The sequence below is a fragment of the Panthera pardus genome, unplaced genomic scaffold (genome assembly GCF_024362965.1).
Source record: "Panthera pardus isolate Hobbes unplaced genomic scaffold, ASM2436296v1 HiC_scaffold_11, whole genome shotgun sequence".
Taxonomy (NCBI): domain Eukaryota; kingdom Metazoa; phylum Chordata; class Mammalia; order Carnivora; family Felidae; genus Panthera; species Panthera pardus.
Window position 1 is genome coordinate 60,379,726 of NW_026526666.1, and position 21,649 is coordinate 60,401,374.

General features: G+C 43.7%; 1 protein-coding gene across 22 annotated transcripts in view; it reads left to right on the top strand.

Annotated features, from left to right (window-relative positions):
• The window catches only part of DAB1 (DAB adaptor protein 1), a 1,127,727-nt gene that overhangs the window by 819,821 nt on the left and 286,257 nt on the right, over positions 1-21,649 (top strand). The window contains exon 1 of one of the 22 annotated variants that reach the window (XM_019449122.2): positions 8,260-8,386. The exons of the other annotated variants lie outside the window; for them this stretch is intronic. The gene's annotated coding sequence lies outside the window, so the exon portion shown is untranslated. Of the gene's footprint in view, positions 1-8,259; positions 8,387-21,649 lie in introns of those variants that run through there. 22 annotated transcript variants of the gene reach the window in all.

Genomic DNA, 21,649 nt, shown 5'->3' on the forward strand with positions numbered 1-21,649 from the left:
AACACTTCTAAAAAGACAAGGTGATTCAATAAGTTCTGTCACTACCCCCTGAGAGTTTCCCCAGACAGAGGGACAGGTGGGGCTCTCCATTGCTAATGACATGGAGCCCTTTACCCTGCAGTCTTTTCAGAGTGCGGGCTGGGAGATGTGGGACAAAAGCAAAACAGGTGGGCATTGAGTCTGCGTGTCTGCTCTTGATGGGAGAGCTGTTTTTATACATGCTGTCGGCAAATTGCGCTGCCCTGAAGGGTAGGCAGAGAACCCAACAGAAGTGTGGCAGTGAGAATGATATCTTGCCATTTGCAACTACGTGGATGGAACTGGAGGGTATTATGCTAAGCGAAGTTAGTCAGAGAAAGACAAATATCATATGACTTCACTCATAACAGGACTTTAAGACACAAAACAGATGAACACAAGGGAAGGGAAGCAAAAATAATATAAAAACCAGGAGGGGGACAAAAATGTAAGAGACTCTTAAATATGGAGAACAAACAGAGGGTTACTGGAGGGGGGATGGGAGGGGGGGATGGGCTAAATGGGGAAGGGGCATTAAGGAATCTACTCCTGAAATCATTGTTGCACTATACGCTAACTTGGATGTAAATTAAAAAAATAAATACAAATTTAAAAAAGTGCGGCCGTACAGTCCTGTCTGAATGAATATGCAAAATGTGAAGATGCTGTGCAAAATGCAAACTGTGCCCTATCTCCTCAGTCTTTAATCCAGAGGCTCAACAACTGGAAGATCATTCATTTGTTTTCATATTCATTGGTAAATAAAAAGTTGGAAATTTAATAACGCATTTATCATATTGAGTCAAAATGCTCTAAATTACTAATTATTTTCCTCAATAGGGAGTGGAAGAATAGGGTAAGATCAGGGAGTAAGATCAGGGTAAGATCTCCCCTGGGAGTTAGAGCCTCACAGAGGCAACTGGAACTGATTCTGGAAGGCTGAGTAGGAACTTGCCAGGCTTATGGAGGTAAGCAGAGGTCTTGGAGATATCAGGACTTTGTAATGTTTGTTTGTTTATTTTGAGAGAGAGAGGGAGAGAGAGAGAGAAAATGAGCACAAGCATGGGAGGGGCAGAGAGAGCCAGAGACACAAAATCTGAAGCAGGCTTCAGGCTCTGAGCTGTCAGCACAGAGCCCGATGTGGGGCTCGAACTCATGAGCTGTGAGATCATCACCTGAACCAAAGTCAGACGCTTAACCAATCCAGGTGCCCCAATCAGGGCTTTTATGTAGGGTATTTCAGATGGAGGAAAATCATCTAAAGGGCATAAATTTGTAAAATGCAGATGAGCATCTGATACTATGTTTACTTAGCACTTCTCTCCCCTTCTTCTTCAGAAAAAAAAAAATCCCATTTTCTTCTCCTAGAGATGGTTCGACACCGCACAGTTGCATGGTTGGAATCAATCTAGCATTCAGCTCTAGTCAGCTGGTCTGGGAGTATCATCTCTGAGATTTTTTAAAGTTGCAGCTGGGTGAGAGCTTTCTTCCAGTCAGCTCATCACTAGTGATAAACTGAGAGGTAAGGCAAGGGACTTGTTGATGGCTCTGAGCCTGCCATTTCGAAATACTCCTGACTGTAAGAGACAGAAACCCAGTTCAAGCAAGCATAGATCAGAGGCGTGGGTTGTAAAAATTTGCATAAGCATGGGCCCCGAGTCTCTCATTTCTGTGTTTGCAGGCAGACTGGATACTTCCAAATGGTGGCAATCAGGATCAACAATGACTTCCATATCCCACTTTTCACTGGGGTAGGAGGGAGGGTAGGAGACAGAAAAAGAAAAGAAGCAATACAATTGAGTAAATAAGAAAATCTGAAAGAAAGACCAGAATGATGGAATGTTTCTCAAATGTTGATAGACCTATAAATCTGCTGGAAATCTTCCTGTCGTGCAGATTTTGACCAAGTATGTCTGGAGTGACCCCGAAGATTTGCATTCTAACAAACCCCCATATGATATTAATGCTGCTGGTTCAGTGACCACGCTTTGAGTAACAAAGTGTTCATAGAGAACGTTTAAGATTGGAGAAAATCGGAAAAGCTGGTGCAGTGTAGTTGTATGGGAAGCAGGTAGAAGTGAGTTGTAAATTTCAGTAGGCCCATGGAGGTGACCGTTAAGCAAACTTGAAAAAGGTAGTTATATTGACATGATTTAAAGAAATGGGCTGTTTTCTGTTTTAAAAGCATCTACTAACTATTGCCGCATAACAGATTGCCCCCAAACTTCGCATCTTAAAGCAGCAAACGTTTGTGGTTCCAGTTTCAGTGGGTGGCCTTAGCTGGGTGCTTTTGCTCAGACTCCGTCGTAAGGCTGCAGGCAGGGTGTTGCTCAGGGCTGCCGCATCCATTTCCAGGCTCAGATCGGTTTCCAAGTTCACTCCAGTAGCTGTTGGCAGGCCCCAGTTTTTTACAGACTCCCTCAGTTCTTGGCCACACAGGTCTTTCCATAGGGCGGCTCACAAACATGGCAGCTGGCTTCCGTCAGAGCAAGCAAACAAGAGGGCAAGAGATGGCCAGCCAGAGGGCAGCCAGCGTCTTTCCGTAACCTAGTTTATGAAGTGATCTCGCTTGTGCCGTATTCTGATTATTAGAAATGAGCCACTGGGTTCAGTCCCGCTCGGGGAGGAATTATCAAAGGCATGGATCCCATGAGGCTGGCATTGCTGGAGGCCATTGTAGAGGTTGCCTACCACAGCATGCCTTTGCCTATTACCTCAGAACCTGGTGGCTTGTGCTCTTATACGGGTGGTGGTTATTGCCAGTTTGTTTAGCAAAGAGGATCATGGGAGTTTCTTGGCTCCCAGTAGAAACCAGGATTGGCCCAAATGGTTCTGACTAAGCTAGAGTTGGCTTTGGCTGATGTGCAACTTCTGAGGTGTGTCCAAACCAGTTTCTGCTTTCCAAGACATCTGGGCAGAGGCTGGTAGGCCACCTGAGAGCTTGTGGGCAGCTGAGCTCTGACTGACCCCCTGGCCATTTTAATGCTACCAGTAAAATTGCCTGAGGAGCCTGCCAAGGAGACAGATGCTGCTGCTGGAGAAACACCTTCTGTAGACTGGCATTTGTCCGGTAATTGCTCTCCAAGAGAAAATAAGCTCTTCACGTGAGGGGGAAAGCGGATGGTGCCTGATTGTCTAGTATAGAGATGATTTAGAACAAGTGCTGCAAAGAAAATGCAAGAGATATGATTAAAAAGAAGGCAGCCATTGTATAGATCTAAAGATAGGCTCTTTTAAGCAAGTGACCAACTCAGGAAATGCTTCTTGTTTTCCAGGCATACGCTAATACACAGTGAATTGAATTATGTGCAGACTACCTCAACCTGTTGCCTCACCCCTGCTTCTTTTGCAGTCTTATTTCTTTGGCAGTAGTGAGAGCCATTGTTTCCTTCTGGCTTACGGGCTCATAAGGCAGTAGAAACAGCCCTGGCTGAGACTGGCAACAGGCCTCACCATTTGCCAGGAGGGGATTCCAGCTTTTGTCCAGAGTTGTCTCATCTTTACACTGGGAGGGTAGCACTTCTCTTGTGAAGCAGTCTTAAAGATTAAGTGCAGCCAACACCAGGAAAATTTCCTTGCCATTTGGTAAATACTTAATACAGAGTGTCTTTAGAGCTTCTGTACTTCAAATAACACCATGGGAGGAACTTGAAATACTAAGTCCTCCAACACAGATGGGGAAGCCAGAGATCATAGTTAAGTGTTCCACTCATTCATCCAGTCATTCCCGACCCCCCCACCCACCAATCAAGCCCAGCCAGCCATCCAGCCAGTGTTTATTGAGGTGTTCTCTTTGACTATACTATTCTCATCAGAGTGGCCATAAAGATGAACAAGTCAGGAAAATGTCCTGCCCTTGAGGGCTTCAACAGTCAGTGAACAACACACATTATTGATATATTTGAGATGAAATGACTACTGTAAAATAGAGGTGGAAATGAGAGGGAGTGACTGGCAGAAGGGACCTGGGGAGGCTGCTGTCGGGTGGGTGATCTGGGAAGGGCACTTGAAAGAAGTGCCATTTCAGAGGAGACCTGTGAGATAAGAAGGAACCAAGAGAAGGAACAATGTGAAAAGACCCAGAAGGAGAAAGAATAGAAAGATGGCCAAGGTGGGCATTTCCTAGATCAGGTGGGATATTTATAGTTATGCCAAGGAAAAATTTTGGTTTAAACACATTATGGAACTTCTGGTCATAAAAGCAAAACAGGTTTCCTTTTAAAAGATCTTTCCAAGATCTTAATATACTAATCTTGGGTATGATTTTTCAAGGGATTGAGGACCACTGTCTTATGAAGTACTTTCAGAACTATTTAACTGTGGATTTTCCCAACCTTCCTTCCATCTGTCCTTCATTCCATCTGTCCATCCCTTACCTATTTTTTATTTTAGGTTATTTATTTATTTATTATTTATTTATTTATTTTTGAGAGAGGAGTGGAGCAGAGAAAGAGGAAGAGAGAGAGAGAGAGAGAGAGAGAGAATCCCAAGCAGGCTCTGCACTGTCAGTGTGGAGCCTGATGCAGGGCTCAAACTCATGAACCACGGGATCATGACCTGAGTTGTAATCAAGAGTCTGGCACTTAACTGACTGAGCCTCCCAGGTGCCCCGCCCTTACTTATTTTTAAAAAGCATTCTTAAGGAATAGAGTTCTGTGGGAAACCTTGGGAAATTGCTTAGGGAATCTTTGAGCCTCACATCATCCCTCTCATAGGTCCCTGCTGTAGTAAAAGGGGGCTGGGGCTTGTAGTGTGAAGGACTTGCCAGGTCTCTGTTGGGAGTGAGATCTGCAGGGCCACGCGTGGCTTTCCCAAGTGCAGCGGACTTCCCAGAGCTCTGTGCCCCAGCTGCAGTGTCAGCCCATACAACCAGGGGCATTGACTTTTTTTTTAAAGTGTTCTGATATTTTTATATTTTCAAAAAATTCATAGCAGATAAAGACAGTTTCCGTAAAGTATCTCTTCGGTGGGAAGATGTTTCCTTTTAAGCTCACTGTCATTATTCAGTATGTGCATCTATTGAGTGATGCCCATGTTGCACAGCTATTGGGAGATTTCGAGGCGTTGATAAAGAGTAAGTCACAGAGTGAACAAACTCACACCTCTTCTTCCAAATGGCTCATAATCCTGTTTTCTTTGAAGAATGGCTAAGTTACATTTTCTGAGTAATAACAATGGTACAATATTAAGAGCCACTGAGTGGCTGCTGGATGCCATGCGTGGTGCGAGGCGCATTACAGGTTAAGCCACTAATGCTCAGAACGTGTTGGGAAGTAGGTGCCAACAGTTTGTATTTTTTGGCGAAGGAACCGTGGTCGACCTAGCTGTTAGCACGGCAGCACCGTGCCTCAGGCCTCACAGTACTTTAAGAAGCCCACAAAAATGTTTTGATTTCTCTTCAAATCAGAAAAAGAAATGACCTTTTAGTCCCAGAATGTAATTTTTAACATTTCTTTATGGTGGAAAGGGCCATGGAGGACAAAGTGCTTGGGGGCCTCTGACCGTCACAAGGTGGGGACTCTGGGAAGGCTCAAGAAGTTGCAGCTTGCTCAGAGCCATGCAGGGGAGATGGGCACAGACCAGTCCTAAACCTGTGTTCTTACACCTTAAAGGCTTCTCCTCAACTGGCTCTACCCCACTCTGACGTTTAGTCTAAGTGTTCTTTCCACAGAAACAGCAGGTGCCTGCAAAGTGAAAAAAAAGTTACGGAAGGAAGGAGCCAAACCGTGAGAGACTCTTAAAACCTGAGAATAAACTGAGGGTTGATGGGGGGTGGGAGGGAGGGGAAAGTGGGTGATGGGCACTGAGGAGGGCACCTGTTGGGATGAGCACTGGGTGTTTTATGGAAACCAATTTGACAATAAATTTCCTATTAAAAAATTAATTAATTAGTTAATTAATTTTACCCTAGTTTGAGATTCTAGCTTTTTTTTTTTTTTTTTTTTAATTTTTTTTTTTTCAACGTTTTTTATTTATTTTTGGGACAGAGAGAGACACAGCATGAACGGGGGAGGGGCAGAGAGAGAGGGAGACACAGAATCGGAAACAGGCTCCAGGCTCCGAGCCATCAGCCCAGAGCCTGACGCGGGGCTCGAACTCACGGACCGCGAGATCGTGACCTGGCTGAAGTCGGACACTTAACCGACTGCGCCACCCAGGCGCCCCTTGAGATTCTAGCTTTTGAGCAACCTACCAAGTGGAAGACCCCAAGTTAAGGGCTGGGGGTTTGTTGTGGGGATCAAATGAAATCATGGATGGAAAAATGCCATGTAAATCTTATTGGCTTTCATGTTAATGGAGAATAATAGCTCTCAGTTACTGAGAAACTATCATGTACCTTTATATACTTTTTTTCCTGTATGATAATACAACAAGGCAAATTTTCATATTACATTTTGGAGAGGAGAAAGTTAGGCTCAGACAAGTTAAGAAGCAGTACGTTTAGAGCCAGTAATTAAGCTTGAGACCAACTTTACCTCATGGTCTGTGATTTTTATCTTCGTCATCACCATCATGCTATTGTTGCCATTGTTTCAAGTCAATTGAGAAGAAAGAGAAAGATGCATAAATACAGCATACTGACACAGTATCAAGTTAAATCGGCTTGAGTTGAGGCGTCTGCTGGTGATCTTGACCTGGATATAATAGATCCTGTTGGAAATAAATGATGTGAGACATTCCAGGGAGAAAAGCAACCAGAAAATGTGACCTTGTGATGAGTTGAACTGAATCTTAATTTATTGGGAACAAGGTCCAGTGCCATAAACATGTGCTGAACAGCGTAACTGATGTACTTTCCTCTCCTTCAGGTGGGCTGAAGGCAGGAAGTCTTCCTTTTGAGAAGGAATAAGCTGTCATTCTGAGATCGCTACAAGATAGTTTGATGTCTTTCTGTCTCTCTTTCTCTTTTTTTTTTCCTTGAAGTTTGACTCTCTAAGTCTCGGAGATTCAATGACCTAGATGGCTGCCTCAGTTTCCCAGCATGATCATGCGTCTGGAACCCAGACTCACCAAGAGAAGTCAGACAGGTTTAATCTTGGTACCCTTGGGTTGGGGAGCCTCCCCACATGGACTGCCCAGCTCTCATGATGGGAGAGAACACTTGGTTCCACTGTGCCACGGAACACACTGTCTCCAGGGCAGCCACAGCCATGACATGGCCCTGTGGCCCTTCCCATTACCACACTTCACTTCTAGCCATGCATTTCCTGGACCCACAAGACAAGCAACTCAGGGTTGTGGCTTTTAAAATCACAAAGGCCTGCATTCAAATCCTTATTGTAACACTGCCTGTGTTTTCTTGAGCAAGACCTTCACCCTCCGTGTCTGTTTTTTTTTTTTTTGTCTGTAATGTGAAAATAATGAAAATATTAAACCCGTGTGGTGGTTCTGTGGAGGAAAAGAGACGACACACGGGATTCTAGCATTTTGCAAACATCTTAAGGGATGATTCAGAAGTAGGATTAGTGGGATGGACGAGATGAGATTATTATTGTTCTGGTTCTGTAAATGAGTAAATGGAGTCTCACCAAAGTTTTATTTTCCCAGGATTGCATGACTAGTAACTGAGGAAGCCAGTTCTGACAAACCAAACCTTATGGTCAGAACTACTGCTAGATTGTAGTCTCCTTGAGAGCAAAGACCCTGTGGTTGTGTTTCCAGGCTGTGGCTCTGGCCTCCAGCTCTTGCCCTCACCCTTAACTTCCGTCTTCCCTCTCTTCCATACTAGCCACCTCACTGCTCTTCAGAAATACTTCTTTCTGCCTCAGCGATTTGGGGCTTACTGTTCCTGCCTGAAATGTTCTTCCCTCAGATAGCGATCTGTATGGCACGCACCTTTGCCTTCTTAAGTTATGATGCAATATCATCTCAGTGAGGACTCCTTTGACTACTCATTTAAAAAAATGTACCTCCTTCCAGCACTTCTCATTCCCCTCCCCTTCTGTATTTCTCTTCATAGCATTTCCCGACATCTGATATACTGTGTACTTGACTTCTTCCTTTGTTACCGGCTGCCGTTCTCCACTAAGACAAACACCGCAACCCCAGAACTGAACAGTGCATAGCAAACAGCCTATAGTCAGGAAATTAAACGATGTGTTGATTGAATGAGTAAAAAAATGCATTCGGAGGAGAGGGGGCCTGTGTTTGAATGCCCTTTGCCCTGGTGATGTTGATGGCTGAACATGTAACTGCTTCTCCCCATGTGATTATGCCTTGCCCAGCCTCTTCTCTGGCAGTTGCCGACTCTGTAATTGTGATCCCAGCCGCGTACTTTGTCCTTTCTTCTTTGTGGGGTGGCTCTGAGCTTCTACAAGAGCCAGGACAGCTGTCTCCAGGAGCTGAGCTTTGTAACATGACCACATGGGTAATGTAACGTTTAATTTAATTTTTTTTTTCATCTCTGAGTAGAGCTCTTTATTAGAAATTAATTTGCTCAGGTTGTTAGGTTTTGTTTGCTTTTAGCATGCTGAGGTTATTTCCCCTGGGTAGGAGATGGTTCTCCGAGCTCTTTCTCTCCTGTGCCTCAGGTTCTAGGAAAATGCTTTCTGGAATGTCACTCTGTGAAGCTGAGCTTTGGTAAATTATGTTTTGAACAGAGGGCTCCTTCTACAGTGTGTGCAGAAGTCTCACTGCTCTTTAATTCTTTTAAAGGTTTCTTATGTGCTTTTTGAAATTTCAAAAATAACTTGTTCTTGGAGCAGGAATCCTGCGAAAGTGAATGATGTTAGAAATTGTCTAGTAATAGGAAATCATATGGAAGCACTTTCCATGATGTTATGAATGGTGTATGCATTGGCTTATAGTGGCAGAAATAGACTAGGAATCTGGTGACCTGGCTAATCATTCCATGTGATTTGCTAACCGGGTGACTTTGGGCAAACCTTTCAATCTCTCTAAGACCTGTTTCTTCATCACCAAAATCCAGACTCCAGGCCATGGGTTGAGGCGATATCCAAGATCTTGTCCAGCTTTAAAACTGGAGGCTGGATGCCTAAGGACCTCAAACTTAACTTGGACACAGCCGCTTACAGGTACTGGAGCTCTCCGGAACATACCTGCCTGTGTAGAGTCATGGTTTCTCAGTCTTTAAAATGACGATCAAGATTCCTATTCTGTGACTTTCCAAGGTTATTAAGAGAATTTTACATGGACACACAGATGTGAAAGTACTTTTTAGCTGTAAAATCCTATTAGAAGCAACTTACTTTATTGTGATTTCATGGCAATGTGCCAACAAAATGGTGGGATAAAAGTTAAAAGATGAAAAGTCATTGCACATCATACTGACGGCTTTTAAATTGTGCTTTTAAAATATATTGGTTTTACATTTCACCTTTGAATTTTTTTTTTAATCCCTACCTTACATCTTAAGTTCTTGACTTGAGCTTGGGGAAGGGATTTGTAGCTTTCATGATACTTTTCAAAGGAGTATTTGATATCCCCATTTTTTTTTTAACTCCGTGCTTTTTTGTGGGTGTTTCCTCCTGGAATTCCTGAGGGAAGAGATCTTTTCATGCTTCTTCTGATCATATATCCCTTCCTTTTTGGTTGGATATTAGCTGGTAATACCTAGAGAATCACAAGTGTTGAGTGAATGACTATCTACAGGACTAGCTGGCTGCCTTCTGGAAACCAGTAGTTAATGAGAACCTAATCATGACTGGCTCACTTTTTATAGTTAAACCCAATGAAAAATCAGGAGTATTTCGTTTACCAGTTTGGCTGTTGGAAGCCATTGAGTGTTAATTCTGTTATCATTGTCTTGGTCTTTTTATCCCTAAACAGTACTCCTAATTTAGACTCTAAATATGAATGACCAAAGGCCGAAGCTCATCGTTATTGGGAAAAGACCTCACATTGGGGTCAGTGGCCCAACAGTCCGTGGTCCAGGTGGCGATGCAAAGGTATCGAGATTCAGCAGTTGGGGATGGAGGTATGGCCTAGAATCAGCAAATAGTGTAAGAGGTGTGGTCTTGCCAGCTGGGACCCGGAGGGGAGAGTTGGGACTAGCTAACATACTAGCAACAGATCCTGCCCTCTCACTGTCACCCCACCCTCACCTCCACTCCCCTCCCCATGGTATTAATTTTAACCCTAGAGCTGATCATCTATAAGGAAGCATAATATACACCCAGGAGTCAGGTATTTGCAAGATACAAAAAAAGATCTTAGAAATCAGAAGACATGGATTCCATCTGATTTTCAACACTTCCTCTCTGGGAAGCCTATGGTCCATCTCCTCTCCTTGTCCAGCCATAGTAAAATAGGGACAGCAAGACGTACCTTCCTGAGTTGTCATGAAGATGAGATGAGTGTGTGCAAAGGAAAGTACTTGTCCAACTGTGACACTCATGGGAAAGGAAATGTCAAATGAATGCATCAAGTGGAGACCCAAGGGCACGCTCCTAAGAAAAGCTGGAGACCCTCTCCTTTCACCGCTGCTGTGTTCTGATAAGGCATCTTGTCTTCCCGTTAAATGAAAATGGGAAGTGAGTGTAGTGTGGACGAAGCCAGTTGTTTGGGCCTCAGGCCTCCACCTCCGCATGGAGCTCACACTGGCTCACCTTTGCTACCCTGAAGAGAAGGCAAAAGAAGTTAATGATAAAACGTCAGGAAGGCACTTGGGGGCTTTTAGAAATACTCACCAGGTAATATTACACACATATGATGTCAGATATACAGAGCTGCCACGTTTATATTATTAATCATTTTATTGTTTTCATTAAGCATAATGTTGCTTTTAAAACTTTGCATAAGAGAAGGCTACCCAGAATCCTCATACTTGGCAGGCAGAAATTAATCTAAACTGTTTTCCAAATTTACCAAGTGCTTGCCTGAATAGACAAGGAGCCTGGGGGTATTTCTTGTGGGAGTGATGAGTTGTGAATCCCAATATGAGATGTGTGTTAAAAAAAAAAAAAAAAGGGTCTGTTTAAAGAGGGAAAAGAAGCTTCTGAATATATGGCAAAACAGGTTATTTTTAAACTGAGGAGAATTTTGTGGGGATTTTAAAGATTCTGTGATTTTATTTATTCTGTGATTTATTTTTGTGGGACTTTTTTGCATCTCATCAGTATACCCAGGGCAAGAGGAAATATGCAAGAGAAATAGAAGACTATCTATGCCCTTTGGTAGCCTTCATGCTCATAAAGGGACAAGACACAGCTAGATAAAATGATGATTTACGCAAGGCAGTATGGTTTTATGGAAACGTTGTGTTGTTTGGAGGCTGGTGCATTTGGGTTCTAGATCCAAATCTACCCTAGAACAGATTAATGAGATGAGGAAGGTACGACACTTAGCACAGACCACGGCTGTCATCGGTTCTCACGAATGCAGTTCTGTTCTCCTTTCCCGTTTCTCCCTTCCCATTTTATGCCATCACAAAGAGACAAGAAGGAATTTTGGAGAATATGGACTATGGCAGAACATCTTTCATGGAGGAGGGACTCCCCTTAGACCTTGAGCTGGCTGTCTTCTGCTTCCCTTTCCAGGGGCCCTCTCTGCTGTTCTGTGCCTTCCCCCCCTCTCTCTGGAAGGCTAACTGTGTGGACTGCATCCACAGGCTTCCTGGCTCCCTGGCCTCTTCTCAGGGTAGCCAGTGCTGAGTTCCAGCAGTAGGCTGAGGGGTGGGAAGTCTTTATGTTTTGATCCACTTTTTGGCATTCTTCTGGCTGAGTTGCCTCGGGCCTGCTGTATTCTAGATTGAAGGTCACTGATCCTTTCAAGACAACTTTTTCTACCTTCCCTTCTGGTTCCAGTCACCTCTCCCGTCTTTCACCCCTTCATGCCCAGGAGAGGGAACAGTTCTGCTCTTCTGTCCCTGTGCTACTGCACTGTCCTTTGGGGGCTTCCCTTGAACACAGCTTCCTTTGTGTAAATAATCCCTTCGCTAACTCTTCTGGAATAGTCCTGTTTTGAGCCTGATGGGACCTCAATGTATGGACTGAGAGTCGGTGAGGTGTGACATTGGATGACGGAGGTGTGCCCTGGGGCTGACCCACCTGGTGTGGCTGTAGCCCTTGGTTCACGTGAGGAAGAGGAACCAAGCTGTGAATCTGGGGAGGGGTGCTGGACTGGAGACTGCAGGTCAGGTTAAGTTAACATGCCGGATTTCATATCCTGGCAGAAATAGTTTTAGGTAATTGTTTCCTGATTCATTTTGACAGGCATGTATTGGAAAACTAATAGGTGTAGACGATAGGAAATATCAGAAAAATTTCCCTTCTCCTTCCAAAGAATTAAATGCAAATGAAAATGAGGGAGGGGATGGTGAACAATATGTAATGAATACCTCCTGTAGTATCAGTCAATTTGCTTACATTAGCTTATTTCTTCTCCTCAGCAACTGTTAGGGGTAAGGTACCAATTTCTCAGCTTTACAGAGATAGCATTTGGGGCTCAGAAACTTCAAGGGATTTGCCAAGGCTCACACATCTGGGACTTCGTGGAGCCATGATTGAAAGCCCAAGGCCAGTCTGTGAGAGCATGATGCCCATGTTTCTGTGTCTTGGCCAGCTCCCCAGTCTGAATAGTGATGTATTCCAGGGTTCAGATGAGAGGTGTAGGTGAGCATACTTCAGCCTCTCCTAGTGAGGAGAGCTGTGGCGCTGTGCGGCCATGCTCTGCAGTGAGGCAGGGAGGAATCTCTTTGCAGCCTCAAAATCGACACACAGCCTGGCCTCCCAGAGACTGGAATATGATTTCAAACAGGAACGAGCCTGGATATCTCTCAGGACCAGGTTAGCTTGTTTCCGTTGCATAGGGCTTGGTTCACTCCCTGCCTTTGGGTACCCTCAGTTACTGCTACTACTGAAAATGATCCCTTTCCCTCTGTTAATTATATATGTGTTTTCTACTCGGTGGCTTCTCTTAATCTGTACTTCTGTTCACTCATGATTTGGCTCAGTCAGTCCCTTTCTGTCTCTTGGCTTGCCCCCATGTGTCTTTTCTTTCCTACTCCCATTAACGCTGGACAGAATCTGTACTAATGAGTTCAGATTGTTGAGAGAGAGAGAGAGAGAGAGAGAGAGTATGTATGTCTTCTCACGTGCCTGGTCTGGATCTAATTCTTTGTGCCAGGCCAAGTGTGCCTGCTTAGTCAGCCAGTGAATTGTCCTTGGGTGAGGAATCAACTCCTGGTGCATTCGGCTAGGATTTGGGTTAGAGAGTGAACATCTGTGGGGCCCGTGATTCTATCACAGTCCACCCTCTGGTCCCCAAAGGTTCGCATCCAGTCCAAATGCAGACTATGCACAGGGTGTTTTCAGGGTCTCCTCAGTTCAAAACCTCAAATCTTATCAAAACCTCATCTGTTCAAAAGCCTAAGTTCTTACTGTCTAAATCACCTAACTCATATTCTCATGATTAGGGCATGTGCAAATTTGGGCGGGGCATTTTCCCCACCTACCAAGAACACTTACCATCATGTGATAAGCATTTTATGTGGATTATGTCATGTAGTATACTCACTGTGTCAGGCATGTCTTCTCAGAGTCGTCTCATTTTGCAGTGAATGCATTCAAACTCAGGGGGTCAGTACTGGGCCCAAATGCAGAGACTAGGGAGTGGATCCTTCTTGGCCCTGAAGACGCTTGTGCTTCCCAGAATTTGCTGCATATTCAGGCCATCTGGGGAGATATTAAGCCTCCCAGTGAGCAGGTTGCACCTCAGGCCAATTGCATGAGAATCCCAGGATGGGAGACAAGCATCCATAGTCTTTGCAGCTGTTCAGGTGATCCCATTTTGCGGCCAAGTTTGGGAGCCTCTGCTCTATAGCCTCTGTCATCACTACAGGTTGGTGTGCACGGGGAAGGGTGCACGTGGTCAGGGAAGCCTTACCCGTTGGAAGGGAGTTTGAACTGAGATTCAAGGAGTTGACTGGGTTTAACAGTAAAGAGGAAATTGCACAGAGAGGAAACAGCTTTCCATGTCGGTGATTTGCTCAGTATTTGCCAAGTGTGATTGAATTTTTATGTTTCTGTGAGAAGGTTCAAATAAATACATTCACAAATCAAGAAACAAACAAAAAAGAGCTCCTTTGTCAGAACATCCATTCCTATTTATGGCTTCAGGAAAACAGAGCCCCACGGTTATCACTGTTGTGTGTGCTTTTTGTGAGGGAGATAATTGTGGAAATTGGGTTGCTTCCAGTCAAGTGCAGATCCTTTTGTGGAGAAAATTTGAGCCATCCGTGTATCCCATTTTACGGTAATTGAGATTGAACTAGCAAATCATTAGTAAAGCAAAGGAAGATGATGGGCCCTTTATTGAAAAGAAGGGTGGTAAAAATGAGGTGTTAGAGAGAGAGAGAGGAGAATTAAAATCGGATGTTGGGGAAGGGAGAAAGCGTGCCACCCATCTCTCAGCTCTCTGGGCAGGGAGGAGGGGGCACCTGTTGGCAGCCAACGGGCAGGGCTGTCCCAGGAGGAGCCGACCAACAGCCATTTTGATCCTGACTGTCGGCAGACTGCGCACAGCTTCTGGGTGAGCCCTGCCCAGGACCACCCTCCAGGCCAGGCAGTTTGGGGACCTGGTGCATGCTCGTTCGGGTTGCCACTTACAGATGTTGGCCAGTGTCGCTGTCTTTCCCACTGTCAACTTTGAAGGTAATGAAATGCAGCTTGTGTAAAAGAGAGTAAACAATGGCAGTGTATATTTCAGGTAAATCAGCAGGTGAAGCTGCCGAATGCGGCATTTGTTTATTTAAGATCCCCTCGGCTGGGAGGGCCTCATTAAAAACTTGTCTTTTCGGGGCGCCTGGGTGGCGCAGTCGGTTAAGCCTCCGACTTCAGCCAGGTCACGATCTCGCGGTCCGTGAGTTCGAGCCCCGCGTCGGGCTCTGGGCTGATGGCTCAGAGCCTGGAGCCTGTTTCCGATTCTGTGTCTCCCTCTCTCTCTGCCCCTCCCCCGTTCATGCTCTGTCTCTCTCTGTCCCAAAAATAAATAAAAAACATTGAAAAAAAAAATTAAAAAAAAAACTTGTCTTTTCTTCCTGCAGGACCCCAGGGAATAGCAATAGTTCCATGTTACTCAAACACACAGTGGAGGGGACGGGGATGATAGTGGAGAGCATTCAGTTTGTGAAGAGCGAAGAAACAGTGTGGTCCCCCTCCCCATTTGGCTGGTGGGGCTAAAGTAAGGAACAGCATCCTGGCTGAAACGCCCATGATGAAGGTGCCCTGCCCTCGGAAGGGTGTGTTTCTCTGCCCCCCCCCCCCCATTTAGCCCTGGGGCTGCAGTGCACAGAGTAGGTGCTTAGGAAGTGTGTGTTGAGTTGATTTGATTTATAGAAACTGATTTAATGGCTGTGTGCTGAAGATGTTTGCTTCTTTACTTCATTTTCTGAAGATTCATTTGCCTACAACATATTTGGGAAGGAAACGTGAAGGGCATAAGCTTTTAAACGTACCAGCTCCATCGATGCAGGCTTTCCCAGCTTGCTTTCCTGCCTCCAGGGTCACTGGCCTCCACTCCTGGCATGATTCCTGGGCTAGCATCATCTTGAAAACACCTGAACTGTGTCAGTCACCCCCGCCACCCCAGCTAAACCACTGGGGGCCCCCTGTCACCTGCCAGTCATTACCACCCATCGGTGAATAATTTTTGAAGCCTGCACCCTGTACCAGTGTATAAATTCTTACATATCGGTTTACACGCAAGTACATACAATCTGCATATTTAAGTAATAGACTGTTTCCCCCATTTTAGATAGAAATAGTTATGAGTAGACATCGTACAGTTTTCTTTTTTCACTCCCGTGGATTTTCTGGAGCACTCTCTGGGCTGCATATTCCCTGAACACTATGGGGTCTACTGGATACCCATTTTACAGATGAAGAAATTGAGGCTCAGAATAGTCAATAGCTTAAGTGCCTAGGGTTATATAGACAGTTAGTGGTAGAGTCAGGTGGGATTCTAGCCCAGCCCCTGGGACAGCTGACTGCTTTAGGTTCTTTTTACCTACTGATAACCTTTGTGTAGAATCAGAGGTGGGAGTTTTAGAATGTTGGGTAGACATGGGGCCCCAAGTATTAAAAACACTAATGGAATCATTTTAGGTTTATACATTTGGTTTTTTTCTGATACTCTTAAGAGTTTATTGTAATGAATTTTCATGCTGCAATAAATACTTAATGAAACTGTGTGATCCATTAGTTAAATGAAATGTTTGTAAGTATGCTTTGTTGCTGTCACATAAATTCCTTTAATATTGATGAAACCTGGTTCTGACATTTGTTAGCTTTGAATTTGATTAAAGAAACACATTTTGTGCCTCCTGTTATCCCCTGCTGAAGGTTGACCAATACCTGAATGATAACAGTGTTTGCCTTCTGGAACATAGCACTTTATTTTCCCAAAAGAGCTTTTGCTTAGCTTTCATGTATTCCCATTCACCTAATTCTTTAAGTGATATCCAGCATCATCCCATTTTACAGATGAGTAAACTGATAAACCGTTTATATTGTTTTTCTTTAATTGCAGATTTTCTTTTAATGCTTATTTTTGAGAGAGAGTGTGAGCGAATAAGCACGAGTGGGGGAGGAGCAGAGAGAGAGGGAGACACAGAGTCTGAAGCAGGCTCCAGGCTCTACACTGTTAGTACAGAGCCTGATGTGGGGCTCAAACCCACAAACTGTGAGATCATGACCTGAGCTGAAGTTGGGTGCTTAACCGACTGAGTGACCCAGGCTCCTTTTTAATTCCAGGTTTTACCTTAGAAAGTCAAACCACCAGATAGCTGTATAGCAAAATCCCACTTATTTTTCTCTTCAATTAAAAAAAAAAAGAAAGAAAAAGAAAGCATGCTTTATTCATAGAGAATTTAACATGACTTGGGTCACATTGTTTTCACCCTCTTTAAAACTGTTACTGCTAAATTATGCTTTAGTATTGTGTTCTCAGTGTAAATTAAAAGTTTACATTGAAAATTCCCTGCTAGAGTTTTTGTAGAGACAGTGCTGATGCTAATGTCCGTGACACCACGCAGTGTTGCTTTTATGAAAGCTTATGGGTCTTTTTCATTCTCTAGTTCTGCTTCAAAGTGGGGGAGGGGGGCAGGCTTTATTTGAGCATCAACCTTGTGAAACGTATAACTGATCACATTTCCCTCTTTGCTTTGGCCTCCAGGAATCTTGTAGGCACCATTATAGCCTCTCTCCTACAACTATACGGCTTTTTTTTTTTTTTTTTTTTTTTTTTTTTGGTGCCCTATCCTTGTTTCCACCCTCGCCTTTATTTCCAATTATTTGTTTCCTGTCACTCCAGTTTTCCTCATTTATTCACTTGTATTCTGTTAGAATGACTTCCTAGAATGCTTTCTGCAAGTTGAGGTTCCTTTCCTTTTCTATTTTTTCACAATGCGGAGTAAACATAATCACCAGACAACATAATGAAGACATAAAGAGATGTCCCCCACCTCTGATTTTTCTCCCCTCTCTTACACACCGTTAGGGCAAAACAGCCTCTGGTGGGTCAACAGTCGGGCTGTCGATCCATGAACTTTGTGGCCTTCAGAGTTTCAAGCCAGAGTATTATTTTTCTTGAACTCTGTGGTCAGAACAGGTAGTAGCTGTGTGTGCTGTGGGGATGGTGGTCTTTTCCAGTAGTGACAGAGGTGGTCTCCTTGAGTAGGTTTCTGTTGAATCTCCTAGAGCACTTGTACTTCTGATGCGTCCAGCAGCTTCAAATAAATACTGCCTTTGGCTTCCAGCAAAACCTCACTCTTTCCTATTTTATTGGCTCTGAAAAGAACAAACGTGCAGAATGAGCAGACTTTAGGCATTTTCCAAATGGGCTAGATCAGATCAGGTAGCCCTTGACATGTTTGAAAAATAGAAAAAGGTTTGACAGGCTAAGTCTATAGCCTCACGGATGGAGAGGGAGAGGATTCGGGAAGGGCTAGCTTCGGCTGCATAATGAAGGAGTTTGCAGTGACCTGGGGGGCAGGTAGATGAAAAGTCTTGGTGGCCACATAATGGCATAGAGGCATAGTATAGAGAGGATGTCCAGAGCTCAGGAAGAAAAAGAGCCGCTCAAAACAACTGCATTCCAGAGGCTTCCGCCAAGTCAGGCAGATACGGGGTAAAGTTGGAATCTGTAATAAGAACTGACAGCCATAAACTAATTTTAACCTCAGTTAGCCTTGGGAATTGGAAAGCATGCCATCTAGGGAGCTGGAGTGCGTTTGAACTTAAAAGAGAGGCCAGAACTGGCTTTGTTGCATACCTTTATGGGCCAGGGTCTGAGCTGGTTTTTTAGAATTTTTTTAAATTAGGAATAATCTCAAAATGACAGGAAAAGGTATAAAAAATACGTAAAAACTGTCCTATACCCTTTACTTAGATTCACTTACTGCTAATATTTTATCCCATTGGTTTTATTATTTGTGTATTCTCTATGTGTATGGATATACACATACACACACGCTCATATGTACATACATACATGTATGTGATTTTTTTCCTGAATCATTTGAAGGCAAGGTACACATATCTTAGCCCTTTTTCCTAAGAATTCAGATATTCCCTTACATAACCATAGGAAAATTATCAAATTGAGTAAATATAACATTGATATACTATTTTTACTTAATATGTCATTTATATTCAGGGGCGCCTGGGTGGCGCAGTCGGTTAAGCGTCCGACTTCAGCCAGGTCACGATCTCGCGGTCCGTGAGTTCGAGCCCCGCGTCAGGCTCTGGGCTGATGGCTCGGAGCCTGGAGCCTGTTTCCGATTCTGTGTCTCCCTCTCTCTCTGCCCCTCCCCCGTTCATGCTCTGTCTCTCTCTGTCCCAAAAATAAATAAAAAACGTTGAAAAAAAAAATTAAAAAAAAAAAATGTCATTTATATTCAAACGTGTCTGTTGATCTAGTAATCCCTTTTGTAATATTTCTTTTCGCTCTAGTACAGGATCCTATACAGGTGTTACATTTAGTTGTTGTATCTGTTTAGTTTCTTTTAAAGTATTTCCCGGGGCGCCTGGGTGGCTCAGTTGGTTAAGCGTCCGACTTTTGGCTCAGGTCATGATCTCACGGTTTGTGAGTTTGAGCCCCGCATCGGGCTGTCTGTTGACAGCTCAGAGCCTGGAGCAAGCTTTGGATTCTGTCTCCCTTCTTTCTGTCCCTCCCCACATGTGCTCTGTTTCTCTGTCTCTCAAAATAAATAAATAAAATAAAATAAAATATTTCCCCAGCTTCTCTTTGTCTTTTATCAGTATATTTTTGAAGGATACAGTCTCCTCCCCCCTTCATTTTTAAATACATGATCTGACTGGATTCCTGGCAAGAATACTACATGGTAGTGATGTATTCTAGTGAGGGCATCACATGATCTCCATCTGCCCCTGTTTGTTAATGTTAATGTTAATAACCTAATTGAGGTGTTGTTCAATTTCTCATTGTATAATCAGTCACACAAGTATAAGCGGTAGGTGGGAAGATGCTTGAAGACGTGCAAATGTTTTCTCATCAAAACTTTCCCTGGATTTAGCATTTATGGATGATTCTTGCCTAACTAAGATTTATTCTGATGGTTGCAAAATGCTGATTTTATGCTCCACACTCCCTCTGTATATCCCAGGCAGTACCTGTTCTTCTGTAAGCAGGACAGCTTTTCTTCTTCCTTTTATCTGTTATCACTATGGATTCATGGAGTGTTTTTTTTCCCAGTGGTGTATTATTTATTACCATCCTTAAATTACATTGGTGTTAAAATTATTCCAGATTAGGCCGATGATCGCACCTCCAAGATGGCTTCTGTATCCTCGTGACATATACCCATTGTTTGTGTTTTTCTTGAGCCCTTCCTTACTTGATAGAATAACAAGATATTTCAGGCTCATCTTACACCTGTCCTACCCTAGCTCTGCCATCACCCATTTCTCTAAGAATCCCTGGGTCTTTTTACTGGAGAATGGTAGTAAACCAACATCTAGGTATTACGTACCACATTGTCACTTGGGTCTCTTTGCTTCTAGGCCCGTTCAGTGGACAGAGCTGGGAAATATATTTATATAAATGCATGTATGCGTACGTACATATACAGATGCATGTATATTTTATAAATCATGAGTTTGCTGGAAATCACCAATTTCCAGTCTATCCCTACAGTATTCTTTCCTGGCTTCCTCCTTTCCATAATTTAATGTCTTCTCTTTTATAGCGAGAACTTGGCTCCCAAGAACATCTAAGCCTTTCTCCCTTTGTCCAATCCTGTAATACATCTAAAATAGTTTTGCAGTTGCTTGGCCCAGAACACTAACAACAACAACAAAAAGGCTACTTCGGGGTTTTTTTTTGAAGCTCCTCCTGCTACACTCCTGCCCAAGACTGAATGTAAACCGTCAGATTCTGTGTTCATAAATTATTTGGATTAGTTCTTTCTCTCACCCCTTCAGCGACTGTGTTTGTGATGTTCATGTGAGATACAGTTGGATTAATTTGTCTCAATCCACGTCCAGTCGTAGCCTTCCCCCTACTTCTCACGCCTGTTCATTTATTTTTTCAGGTATGTAGAACGATAGCTTCCAAATGGGGGAGATTATGCAGAAAGCTGTACTCTGAGAGGTATCACCCTCTGCCATAACTTTCTACCCAGTCACCTCGTCACCACCCCGATTTCCCCACGTAACAAAACAATGTCGCTGTGCTCTGCCTTGTTGGTCCTGTGTTTCTTTATGTGAAGACAAGCAGATTTATGTCTCTTTTCCTGACTGCCCAGATCTTCCCACCTACTGCCCTGACTGCTCATTGATCTTCCACATGTTACATACTTGGTGATGGTCTTTCCATTTTACTGATGAGGAAACAGGCTCCTCATCTGTCCCAATGGAAACTTTTGCACCTTGTTAATAAATGGCCTGTTTTGGGTGCTTTATAGTTTGGATAAAGCTGATTAAAATGCCCAGGTCACAAAATCACTGTGCGGGTAGTGGCAGGCAGCTTTTAATCCCCGCGATTGCTGCCACATGAACCTAGAGACCTGCCTTCTGGGAAGACTCTCTTCATCTATGTTTTAATTACGGGATATCCTTTTTTTTTTTAATCTTTATTTTTAATGTTTATTTATTTATTTTGAGAGAGAGAGGGTGCAAGCGGGGAATGGGCAGAGAGCGAGAATCCCAAACAGTCTCCACAGTATCAGCATAGAGCCCAACTCGGGGCTCGATCTCACGCACTGTGAGATCGTGACCTGAGCTGAGATCAAAAGTCAGACGCCTAACTGACTGAGCCACCCAGGCGCCCCTGGGTTATCCTTATAGACTGAAATTAGCATATCACAAAGGCTTCCATCTGGTTGTGGGACCTGGCTTGGAGGTTATTTTGTTTTAGTCTTGTTTGATTTGGGGGAAATTCACATAAAATAAAATTAAACATTTTAATGTGTACAATTCAGTGGTATTTATTACATTTATGGTGTTGTGCAGCCACCACCTCTATCTTGTTCCAAAACCTTCTTATCACCCCCAAAGGAGACCCTGTGCCCACAAAGCATGTGCTTCTCTTTCCCTGCTTCCCTCAGTGCTTGGCAAGCACAGATCCGCTTTCCATCTCTGGATGTATCTATTTTGCATAGTTCATATAAATGGAATCAAACAGTGTGAACTTTTGTGTTTTCTTTTACTTG